Source organism: Capricornis sumatraensis, chromosome 7 (assembly GCF_032405125.1).
Source record: "Capricornis sumatraensis isolate serow.1 chromosome 7, serow.2, whole genome shotgun sequence".
Lineage (NCBI taxonomy): Eukaryota > Metazoa > Chordata > Mammalia > Artiodactyla > Bovidae > Capricornis > Capricornis sumatraensis.
In genome coordinates this window covers 75,084,668-75,094,172 of record NC_091075.1, presented here as the reverse complement: position 1 = coordinate 75,094,172, position 9,505 = coordinate 75,084,668, and the positions used below count along the sequence as shown (strand labels likewise).

The window sequence follows — 9,505 nt, the reverse complement described above, 5'->3', positions numbered from 1 at the left end:
TTGTAGGCTAACAGTCTAGTGGCTATACATCATCCTGGTAAGCCCGAACTCACCAAAATTGAGACAAAGGAGCTGGCAAGAGCAGGGAGCTAGTCTTGAGGTTCTGGGAGTACTGAATCCTGCTTATCTATGAAATGCAGTTAACACCTCAGCAGGACCTATTTCCCCAAATACAAGATGACCCTTCTGTTATTTACATATGTAAAAAATTGAGACTTGAGAAAAAAAAGCCCTAAGGTACCACTGATGGCTAGTTAATAAACCCTACAGTGACTGTCAACCAGTCCATCCTAAAGGAGATCAGTCCTGGGTGTTCATTGGAAGGACTAATGTTGAAGCTGAAACTCCAATACTTTGGCCACCTCATGCGAAGAGTTGACTCATTGGAAAAGACTCTGATGCTGGGAGGGATTGGGGGCAGGAGAAGGGGATGATAGAGGATGAGATGGCTGGATGGCATCACCGACTCGATGGACATGAGTCTGGGTGAACTCCGGGAGTTTGTGACGGACAGGGAGGCCTGGTGTGCTGCGATTCATGGGGTCGCAAAGAGTTAGACACGACTGAGCAACTGAACTGAACTGAACAGTGACTGTCAATCCATTTCAGATACTTGTGGCAGCAAACAAAGCTGTTCACCTCTCCAAAATGGGAAAAATGAAAACAAGAACTTTACCTACTGAAATTATTTTCAATCTTTCCCCAAATAACAGTACTTCACAGGCCTTGAAAAATTTTGGTATCACAGCAAATGACACTTCAATTCTAACTGCTTTTATTGAAGAGGGAGAAAAACATATAAATCAGGAAGATGTAGTATCTCAGACAGAAAGTCATCAATTTTCTCTAAAAAATCTCCTTGAAATAAATATTACAGAAATCAAAAAGATGCACTCTTGGGATATTATTGAATGTTATCACTTGCAGAATGTCAACAAAAGATATTTTGTGAGATGACAGAAACAGTAAAAATTTTCCAGCATCAAAAAAAGGGAAATTGTAAGAAAAAATATATTTACAGTAATGTATTTATGATTTACAGTAATGTATTTATAAACTTATGATACCATAAGTTTATGTACACATATGTAAGATACCCATATTGTCTTATACAATTAAAAATGTTGTTAAACATTACTAATGCTAGACATCAAAAATAAAAAGACAGTATGAAATTCATATTTATTTATGGGTATAACATTTATACACTGGTAACAAAGAAGCAACAATATGACTGCTTTATGATAACTTAATGTGATCAATATGATTGCATCCTGATAGTCTAGCACATGTGCGAATGAAAGAAGCTTTATAAGAATGTTATGGCATGAAGTACTACAATCATATTCGTTCCACAGTATTGGAAATGTCACATTTAAAAAAAAAAAACTACTTACCTGTGACAACAGGCTGATACACAGTTTTGCCAGTTAGGAAAAAGGCATACTATGTGGTGGTGTAATTTTTTGAAAGCACAGTTAAAAAAGTAGCAGGAAAACAGATAGTTAATTTTATATTAAATATCAATCACTTTATATTAATATAAGGGTAGGCTATCCACTTCAATACGAGTCTTGCACACTATGTCCTACAGAATGAACACTTAGGTGATTAAGATGATGACACAGTAACATCTCAGGACTCTTGCCATAAAGTTACTAGATTTTTCACAAGACATACACAACTGATAAGTTTATTAACTGTACCACATGATGATTATTTACTGTTCATTAAGTGGAAGTGGAGCATCACAAAGGTTTTCAACCTATTAGTCTTCATTCACATTGAGCAGTCTGAGAGGAGGAAGTGTTGGTTTCCGCTAAGGAGTGAAAGAGGTGGAGGAGGAAGTGGAGAAGGCAGGAGAGTCAGATTCATGCAGCTTGATGGAAATGAACCCCAATTTTGTTTGACTTTTTCCTTTTTCATTTCTCCCAAAATGTTCCTATATGGTATCAATCCTTACACGGTTTACTTTAGTTTCACTGTCTGTATCATAGAATGCTCCATGTTGTAAAAAAGCACTCATCTCCATCAAATTATCTTAATTCTTCTGATTTTAATTTCTCCAAGACCCCTGTCTTAAAACTCTTCATCCTACTTTTTTTTTTTGCTGAGATCCAGAATCTCATTCATAATTTCCTTGATTGGCTCTGTTGTAAATCCTGTTAAGTCATGCACAACATCTGGACAGAGTTTTCTCCAACAGGAATTTACTATCTGGTGCTTGATGGTCTTCACAGCTTTTCCTATAAAAACAGCATCTTCAATGGTGTAATCCTTTCAGACTTTCATGATGTTCTATCAGGGTTCTCCTCCCATAGGATTGACAACCTTTTCCATCTTTTTCAGAGTATCATGTCTATTGAGCTTAAAGACTCTCTGATCTAGAGGCAGAATGAGAGACAGTTCTTTCTCAGGGAAAGTAGGCCACTTCAGCATAATTAATGTTGAATTTGTGCGTTCTGGGTGGCCAGGAGCACTGTTCAAAGCAACACTACTTTAGAGAGCACTCCAGTATTCTTGCCTGGGAAATCTCATGTAGCTGGCGGGCTACAGTCCAAAGGGTCACAGAAGAGTAGGACACGACTTAGTGACAACAACAGCCCCTGCTCTCTACAACTAGAGAAAAGCCCGCACAGCAACAAAGACCCAGCACAGCCAAAAATAAATAAGTAAACACAATTTTTAAGTGAAATTTCAATTTGACATAAAAAGGTATTTCCCAAAACATGCAAGGTTTTCAGGCCTGCTGGTTTAGCTGCAGTAATGATTTCACGAATATCCTTTTTCTTTAATTTAAAAAAATTAGTATGGATTCATTTATTTTGAGATGGTGGACAACCTCAAGTGCAGACATCAATCTACACCAGTACACATCAAGCAATTCAACTTTTTCTTGTAACACAACTTTGCTTCTGGGGAGCACTTCCAGTATCACAAGTCGTACTATGTATGGGTCCATGACATTATTCAAGGTTTCTGGTATTGCACTAAACAGGATGAAAAATATGCTAAAACTGCAAGTAGTGACTTTTTACTGGAAACACAATTTACTGGACAGAGGGCTGATTATGCCTCACCTAGCATTTTCAGCAGATACTTGCAACACTCGAGCTCAACAAAATTAAAAAGAGGTGGCCACAAAATTATGACATTAGTACTGTATGTACTAGGGTTACCTTTACACAATTATGATTTAATAATGAATCTCAATTTACATTTCTATGAATGGCACTAGTGCGGTGGCTTAGGCGGTTGAGTGCAAAAGTCTTGATAAATTTCAAAATTCTATTAGATTTGTCAGTAGTAAATAATAGCAGATTAGTATTTACATATATTTTACATATTCATAACATCTTTCCCCTAATTTTTTGATATTACTAGGCTGCATGGTTGATTTGTTAATCTTTTCAAAATACTGCAAAGCTCAAAAACTTTACAATTTATTCCTTGAAAAAAAATCCATGTATAAGTGGACCCCCACAATTCAAACATCAAGGATCAACTATATTGTGAAAAAGTACTACTTACTTCTTTTTTTGATCATTTGATCTGTAAAAAAGTAAAACACAAACAAAAAGTAATCACTTTTTTTCCTGTGAGAAGATATGTTTGGTGTATTTAAGACTTCACAAACCAAAGTAAAGAAACTTTCAAATCCCCATATAAAATATAAGTCAACTCATTTTCACAATCAGCAACTTTCTTCCACTGTGGTTGACTTGGCCCACTTGCAAAGCGGAGCCATTACAAGATCACCTTGAAACCTTGAGGTTTTCATACACCATCTTCACATTTTAGTTTCCAATCTGAAAGGTGTTATTCACGAATCAGGTGTTCTCTTACAAATCAGAAAAAGCAAAACAGGTGGCAAAGACTGAAAAAAAAGAATGCTAAACCAAAAATACAAACAGTAATCCGTTTCACCCAAGTGCGTAAACACAAACTCGTTGAGTCATAGGTACCAACGAAAGTCGGAATCAAATGCCATCACACAAAGCAAAGGCTGTCCGAAGCCTTAACGAACAGTCCAGGCGACTCGTAATTCCTAATTCTCCCCAAACCCTAACTACCATCCCCACAGGCATTTCCACGTTGCTCAGGAAGGCCGTCCGCGCACAGCCCGAAAGCCCAAAGTGCCGCTCGGATCCTACGTGCTGCCTTCACCAGCGCCGGCCTCGGCCGCGGCATTCCTGACTGACATAGGCATTCGGCCATTTTCTCAAAATACGTACCAAACACAAAGCAGCTCTTCGCAAACTCCGGCGCCCTCGCTTCCCCTCGCCTCGGCCCGCTCACTGCACCACCGACACACCAAGTCGTCCTGAAGCGTTTCCCGGGCTCCCCACCACTGAAGACGGAGAGACGGGCAAATTCGGGGCGCCGTTGGGCCAGACCGAGTCTTCCCAGTCCAGGGTGCCGCCTCCCGGCCCGCGCGCCCCAGTCCGGGAAGAGTGAGCAAAGTTGCCGCGTCGTCGTCGTCCCCGCTCCTCGCCCGCCCAGGGCTCGCCCTCCGCAGGGGGCCGGGAGCCTCCGCGCGCCCTCCCGAGGCGCCCGGCCCCGAGCGCCAGAGGGGGCCCCCTGCGCCCCGGAAGTCTGAGGCTCACTCCCCCACGGCACCCCGCGGGACGCGCGCCCCGGCCCCGCCGACTCCGGCGGCCAGACGACCCCGCACGCAGGGCCTGGGCGGCCTGGCGGCCCGAGCGCAGAAATCGCTGTCCAGCCCCATTGGCGGAACCGCCCGGGTCCCGGGCTGACTCAACCAGCCCGGCCGCACTCAACGGCGCCTTCCGGCGAAAGGGAGAGGCCGGGGAGGGCGGAAGACGCGAGGGCCGCCGGCAGGCGAGGGGCTGCGGCGGGACCCGGAGCAGGAGGAGCACGAGAGGAAGTTAGTTTCAGGACTAGGGCCCCAAGCAGCTCCGCTCCTGGCCTCAGGACAAGACATCCCCGGCGCCTGCGCCCGAACGGCGGCCCGGCCTCGACTGGGGAGGGGGTCCAGGCGCCGCGCCGCCCCTCCCCGACGCCCCCGGCCCAGCCCCCCGGCGGCGACGATGTAACCCGATCCCGCCCGGCCGCCCGCCCCCGCCCGACGCGGCGGTCGCCGCCGCCCGAGCCACAGTATCTGCAAATCAGCCCTGGACAGCGCCTCGCTCTGCGTCCTTCCGCGCCCTCCCCTTCTCGTGGCCACCGCCGCCCGGCCGACCCGCCGCCCCCACCCGACCGTGCCTCAGACCGCGCCGCGCTTACCGGCCTTCCTGGGCGAGGAGGGGCGACGACCCGCGTCGCCGCTCCTTCACGGACTACTTTTCTTTGTTGCAGGAGTTTCGGGGGAGGGGAGGGTAAGGGTGGAAAAGTTGGACGCTGGGCCCGTCGAGGCCCGCGAAGACCCAGTGGGGCTGCACAGAGTGTTCAGGCCGCTGGCTCTCGCCCTGCGGTCCGGGCCGCCGCCGCCACCCACAGCAGGCTCTGGGGCCCCAGGCCTCGGCGGCTCTTACTCTGCTCCTGCGCCCTGAGCTCGCGGGAGCCGCACATTCCAACACAGGAGGCTGCGCCGCGCACCCAACCCGCGCCGCCGCCGCCACTCCCGGGACACGCCCCCTCACCGCCCGCGCGCGCCCGCCGGACACGCCCCCGCCGCTGCCCTCGCGCGTAGCCGCCTGGCGCGCCCCGCCCCTGGGCGAAGTAAGTTGTGAGCCCCGGCTGCGCTGAGGGCGCGTCCAGGGTTAACCGCGCCTGGTTCTCCCAGTCTCTCACTTGGGCTCTTAGGTAAAAAAAGACCCGAGCCTATCTTCATTTGTTGATTTCCTTCATAAACTAACAACAGAAAGTTATCTCCCAGCCCTGGAGCGCTGTTAAAAAAAAGTCTACAGGCTTTGACCCTTCACTTTAGAAGCATTGTTACCCGCCCTTTCAAGTCTAAAACGCTCAAAATTACCTTTCAGAATTTCTTGAGGACTCCATCCATAGCCACCCTTAACCAATTAAGCTTCGTATTAAACTTCTTGAGGGGGTGGGAATTACATATATATATAAACAGAAAAAAAAAACACAAAAACCTCGATCTGTTAGTGAGTTGTAAGAAGAAAATGTTTCTGAAAGATCATGGACTTAAACTGTGAGAATGAGGACAGTGGGGACAAATCCCTAGACATGGAGAGTAAGCAGGTTATTGCTGAACCTTCAAAATACTATTTCGGTATAGCATTACAGAGGGTAGAGAAGGTGGTGAGGATGTGGAGGCTGCTTAGTGAGCAAGTTTTGGAGAGTAACCTGCTTCCAATTTTTTAAACTAGGGTAGCCATGCATGATACCTGACACATAGCAATATGCTAGAGAGAGAATAGTTTCTGCACCAGCTTCTTCTTTTCACCAGAAACACCTTATTAGTTTGCCTTGAAACCTAGTGGCCCTCTTTAAGCCCCTTAGTATGGAATTCAAGGCCCTGGTCAATGAGATCTAGATAAGTTGGACTATCACTAGTATTACAATAAAGAGAGCAGCAAGTGCTACGGAACCTCAGAGTTGTTCAGTCGTTAAGTCCTATATGATTCTTTGCATCCCCATGGACTGTAGCACACCAGGCTTCTCTGTCCTCCACTATCTCCCAGAGTTTGCTCAAATTCTTGTTCACTGAGTAAGTAATGCCATCTAAGCATCTTATCCTCTGCCAACCCTTCTCTTTTGCCTTCAATCTTTCCCACCATCAGGGTTTTTTTCCAATGAGTTGGCTTTTCACATCATGTGGCCAAAGTATTGGAGCTTTAACTTCAGCAACAGTCCATTCTGAATATTCAGGGTTGATCTCCTTTAGGCTTAACTGGTTTGGTCCCCTTGCAGTCTAAGGAACTCTCAAGAGTCTTCTCTAGTACCACAATTCGAAAGCATCAGTTCTTCAGTGCTCAGCCTTCTTTATGGTTCAACTCTCACTTCCATACATGACTACTGGAAAAATCATAGTCTGGACTATATGGACCTTTGTTGGCAAAGTGATGTCTCTGCTTTTTAATATGCTGTCTGTGTGTGTGCTTAGTCACTCAGTCGTGTCCAGTTCTTTGACTGTATAGCCCACCAGGCTCCTCTGTCCATCAGATTCTCCAGGCAAGAATACTGGAGTTGGGTTGTCATTCCCTTCTCCAGAGAATCTTCCCGACCCAGGGATCGAACCTGGGTCTCCTGAATTGCAAGCAGATTCTTTACTGTATGAGCTACAGGGAAGTTCATGTCTAGGTTTGTCATAGCTTTCCTTCTAAGAAGCAAGCATCTTAATTTCATGGCTGCAAAATCACCATCCATAGTGATTTTGGAGCGCAAGAAAACAAAGTCAGTGACTACTTCCACTTTTTTCCCCGTCTATTTACCATGAAATGTGGGACCAGATGCCATGATCTTAGTTTTTTGAATGTTGAGTTTCGAGTCAGCTTTTTCACTCTCTTTCACCCTCACGAAGAGATTTTTTAGTTCTCCACTTTTTGCCATCAGAGTGGCATCATCTGCATATCTGAAGTTATTGGTATTTCTCCCGACAATCTCGATTCCCGCTTGTGAGTCATTCAGGCCAGCATTTCACATGATGTATTCTGTATATAAGTTAAATAAGCAAGGTGACAATATACAGCCTTGTTGTACTCCTTTCCCAATTTGGAACCAGTCAGTTGTTCTAGTCCAATTCTAACTGTTGCGTTTTGACTCAACATTCAGGTTTCTCAGGAGATAGGTAAGGTGGTCTGGTACTCCCATGTCTTTAACAGTTTTCCACAGTTTGTTGTTATCCACACAGTCAAGAATATCTAGAACTTCTCACGGTAGGTGGTTTATACAGTTGGGTTTTGGAGAATTAGAATTTCAACGAGTGGAACATAATGCAAGTGACATTATACATGGTAAAAACAGCATGCCTCAAAAGCTATGTATGAGGCCTCCTAAGTCTTTCTAGAGCTCCCTCAATTCCTTCTCTTTCAAGCCCCTTCACTGGTCTAGTTTATGAGAAAGCCTCCAGACTCTTTTCTCTCCTGGTCTACTCCTCATAGACCTGTTTCCCTAAATCTGGACGATATGTCATTATTTTTGCAGTGTCAGATGTAAGATGGCATGAAAGCTTTAATGTAATTATCAAAGGTTTTGATTTTTAATATTAAATGCAAGCCCTCTCTATAAATCAAACTTAAGAAGTATTCATTTTCATCGACTCAAACAGAAGAAAGAAAAAAATGTGGAAAGAATAGAAAAAGAGAAAGAAAAATTAGAGAGAAGAAGAAAGGAAGCAAGAAAGCAAAGAAGGAGGGAAAAGGGAAGAAAAAATCTTTTGTGGGTGTGGTATGAAATTTTCAACATTTATTCTTTTCTTAAATTTAAACTAAAATCTAACTTGGATTGCATGGCTTTTTTTGATGCTGTAGCCCAGGGAATAAATCTGGCCTCAATCAACACTTCAAAGACATAAACTTTCTTTCCTTTTTTCATGCCCAAAAGGGCAAAAATGAAACATCTCTTTTTAAACTTACTGGATAAATGTCCTTCATTTCCTCAATCTGACTGCTTACTGGAAATGTTTTTTAATTGCAAATTTATTCCCATATATTGTGATGCAAATAAATGAATGGCAATCGACAGCTGCATTCATTTAAAATTAGCAGAGGCCCTTGTTCCAGAGATGTCATAATCAGAGTGACCCAAATCATCATGACATGAAGGCCACAGGTCAAATTCAAGGCCAAGTTAAAAATCAATAGGAACTCTCCTTAGGAGAAACTGTGCTGTGAACTGGAATTCTTTTCCAAGAGGCTGTATTTTATTTTGCAGCATCCAAAATTTAAGACCTTTCACAAAATAAAGACCTTGAAAGATGAATGAGTTCTGGTTTTCTCATTTTGAGACTATGAATTCTTTACCATATATTTAATTCATCATTTAAAAATTTTAATTATCATTATCTTTTAAAAATTAATTTTGATTAGAGTATAGTTGCTTTACAATGATTCTATGTTCTGAGTAATATTTTTCTCTAGAGATTTATTTCACAAGCTTGATTTAATATTGTTTTTGAGTTTCCATGTGCTTTTTATTCCTAACCATGTTTCATTTTTTTCTTTAGAAAAGAGCTTAATTTGACTGAACTTACAGTTAATGTTACACTGAATTACAATAATCTGTAAGTTGTCATTGTTTAAAAATTTGGGTGTAACATCTCCATCCTGATATTAATGGGTTTCAAGTCTATTCTTGATGTCACTAGCCAAAGAGATGGCTTTGGTCTGTCAGGGACTTATGTTTGGGGGTTTTTCTCCCATTTTCCCTACATTTCCAATAGTACCTGTCACTGCTTGCATCTCCAGGAATCTTCTCCTGATATAACTGATCCTGTAGGGATCAAAACTCTGACACTGAAATTTTTGCTCTCTGGGTCAGCACAGTTTCTCTTTCTCATTTAGTTCACAGTGAACTTACAACATAACTTGAAATATTGCTCTAGGGCTTCCCTGGCGGTTCAGTGGTAAATAACATGCCA

At 43.7% G+C, this 9,505-nt stretch overlaps 1 pseudogene; it reads left to right on the top strand.

Moving 5' to 3' along the window:
* The first annotated feature begins 134 nt into the window (after positions 1-134).
* Positions 135-952, top strand: LOC138082392 (EKC/KEOPS complex subunit TPRKB-like; annotated as a pseudogene).
* Positions 953-9,505: the final 8,553 nt, after the last annotated feature.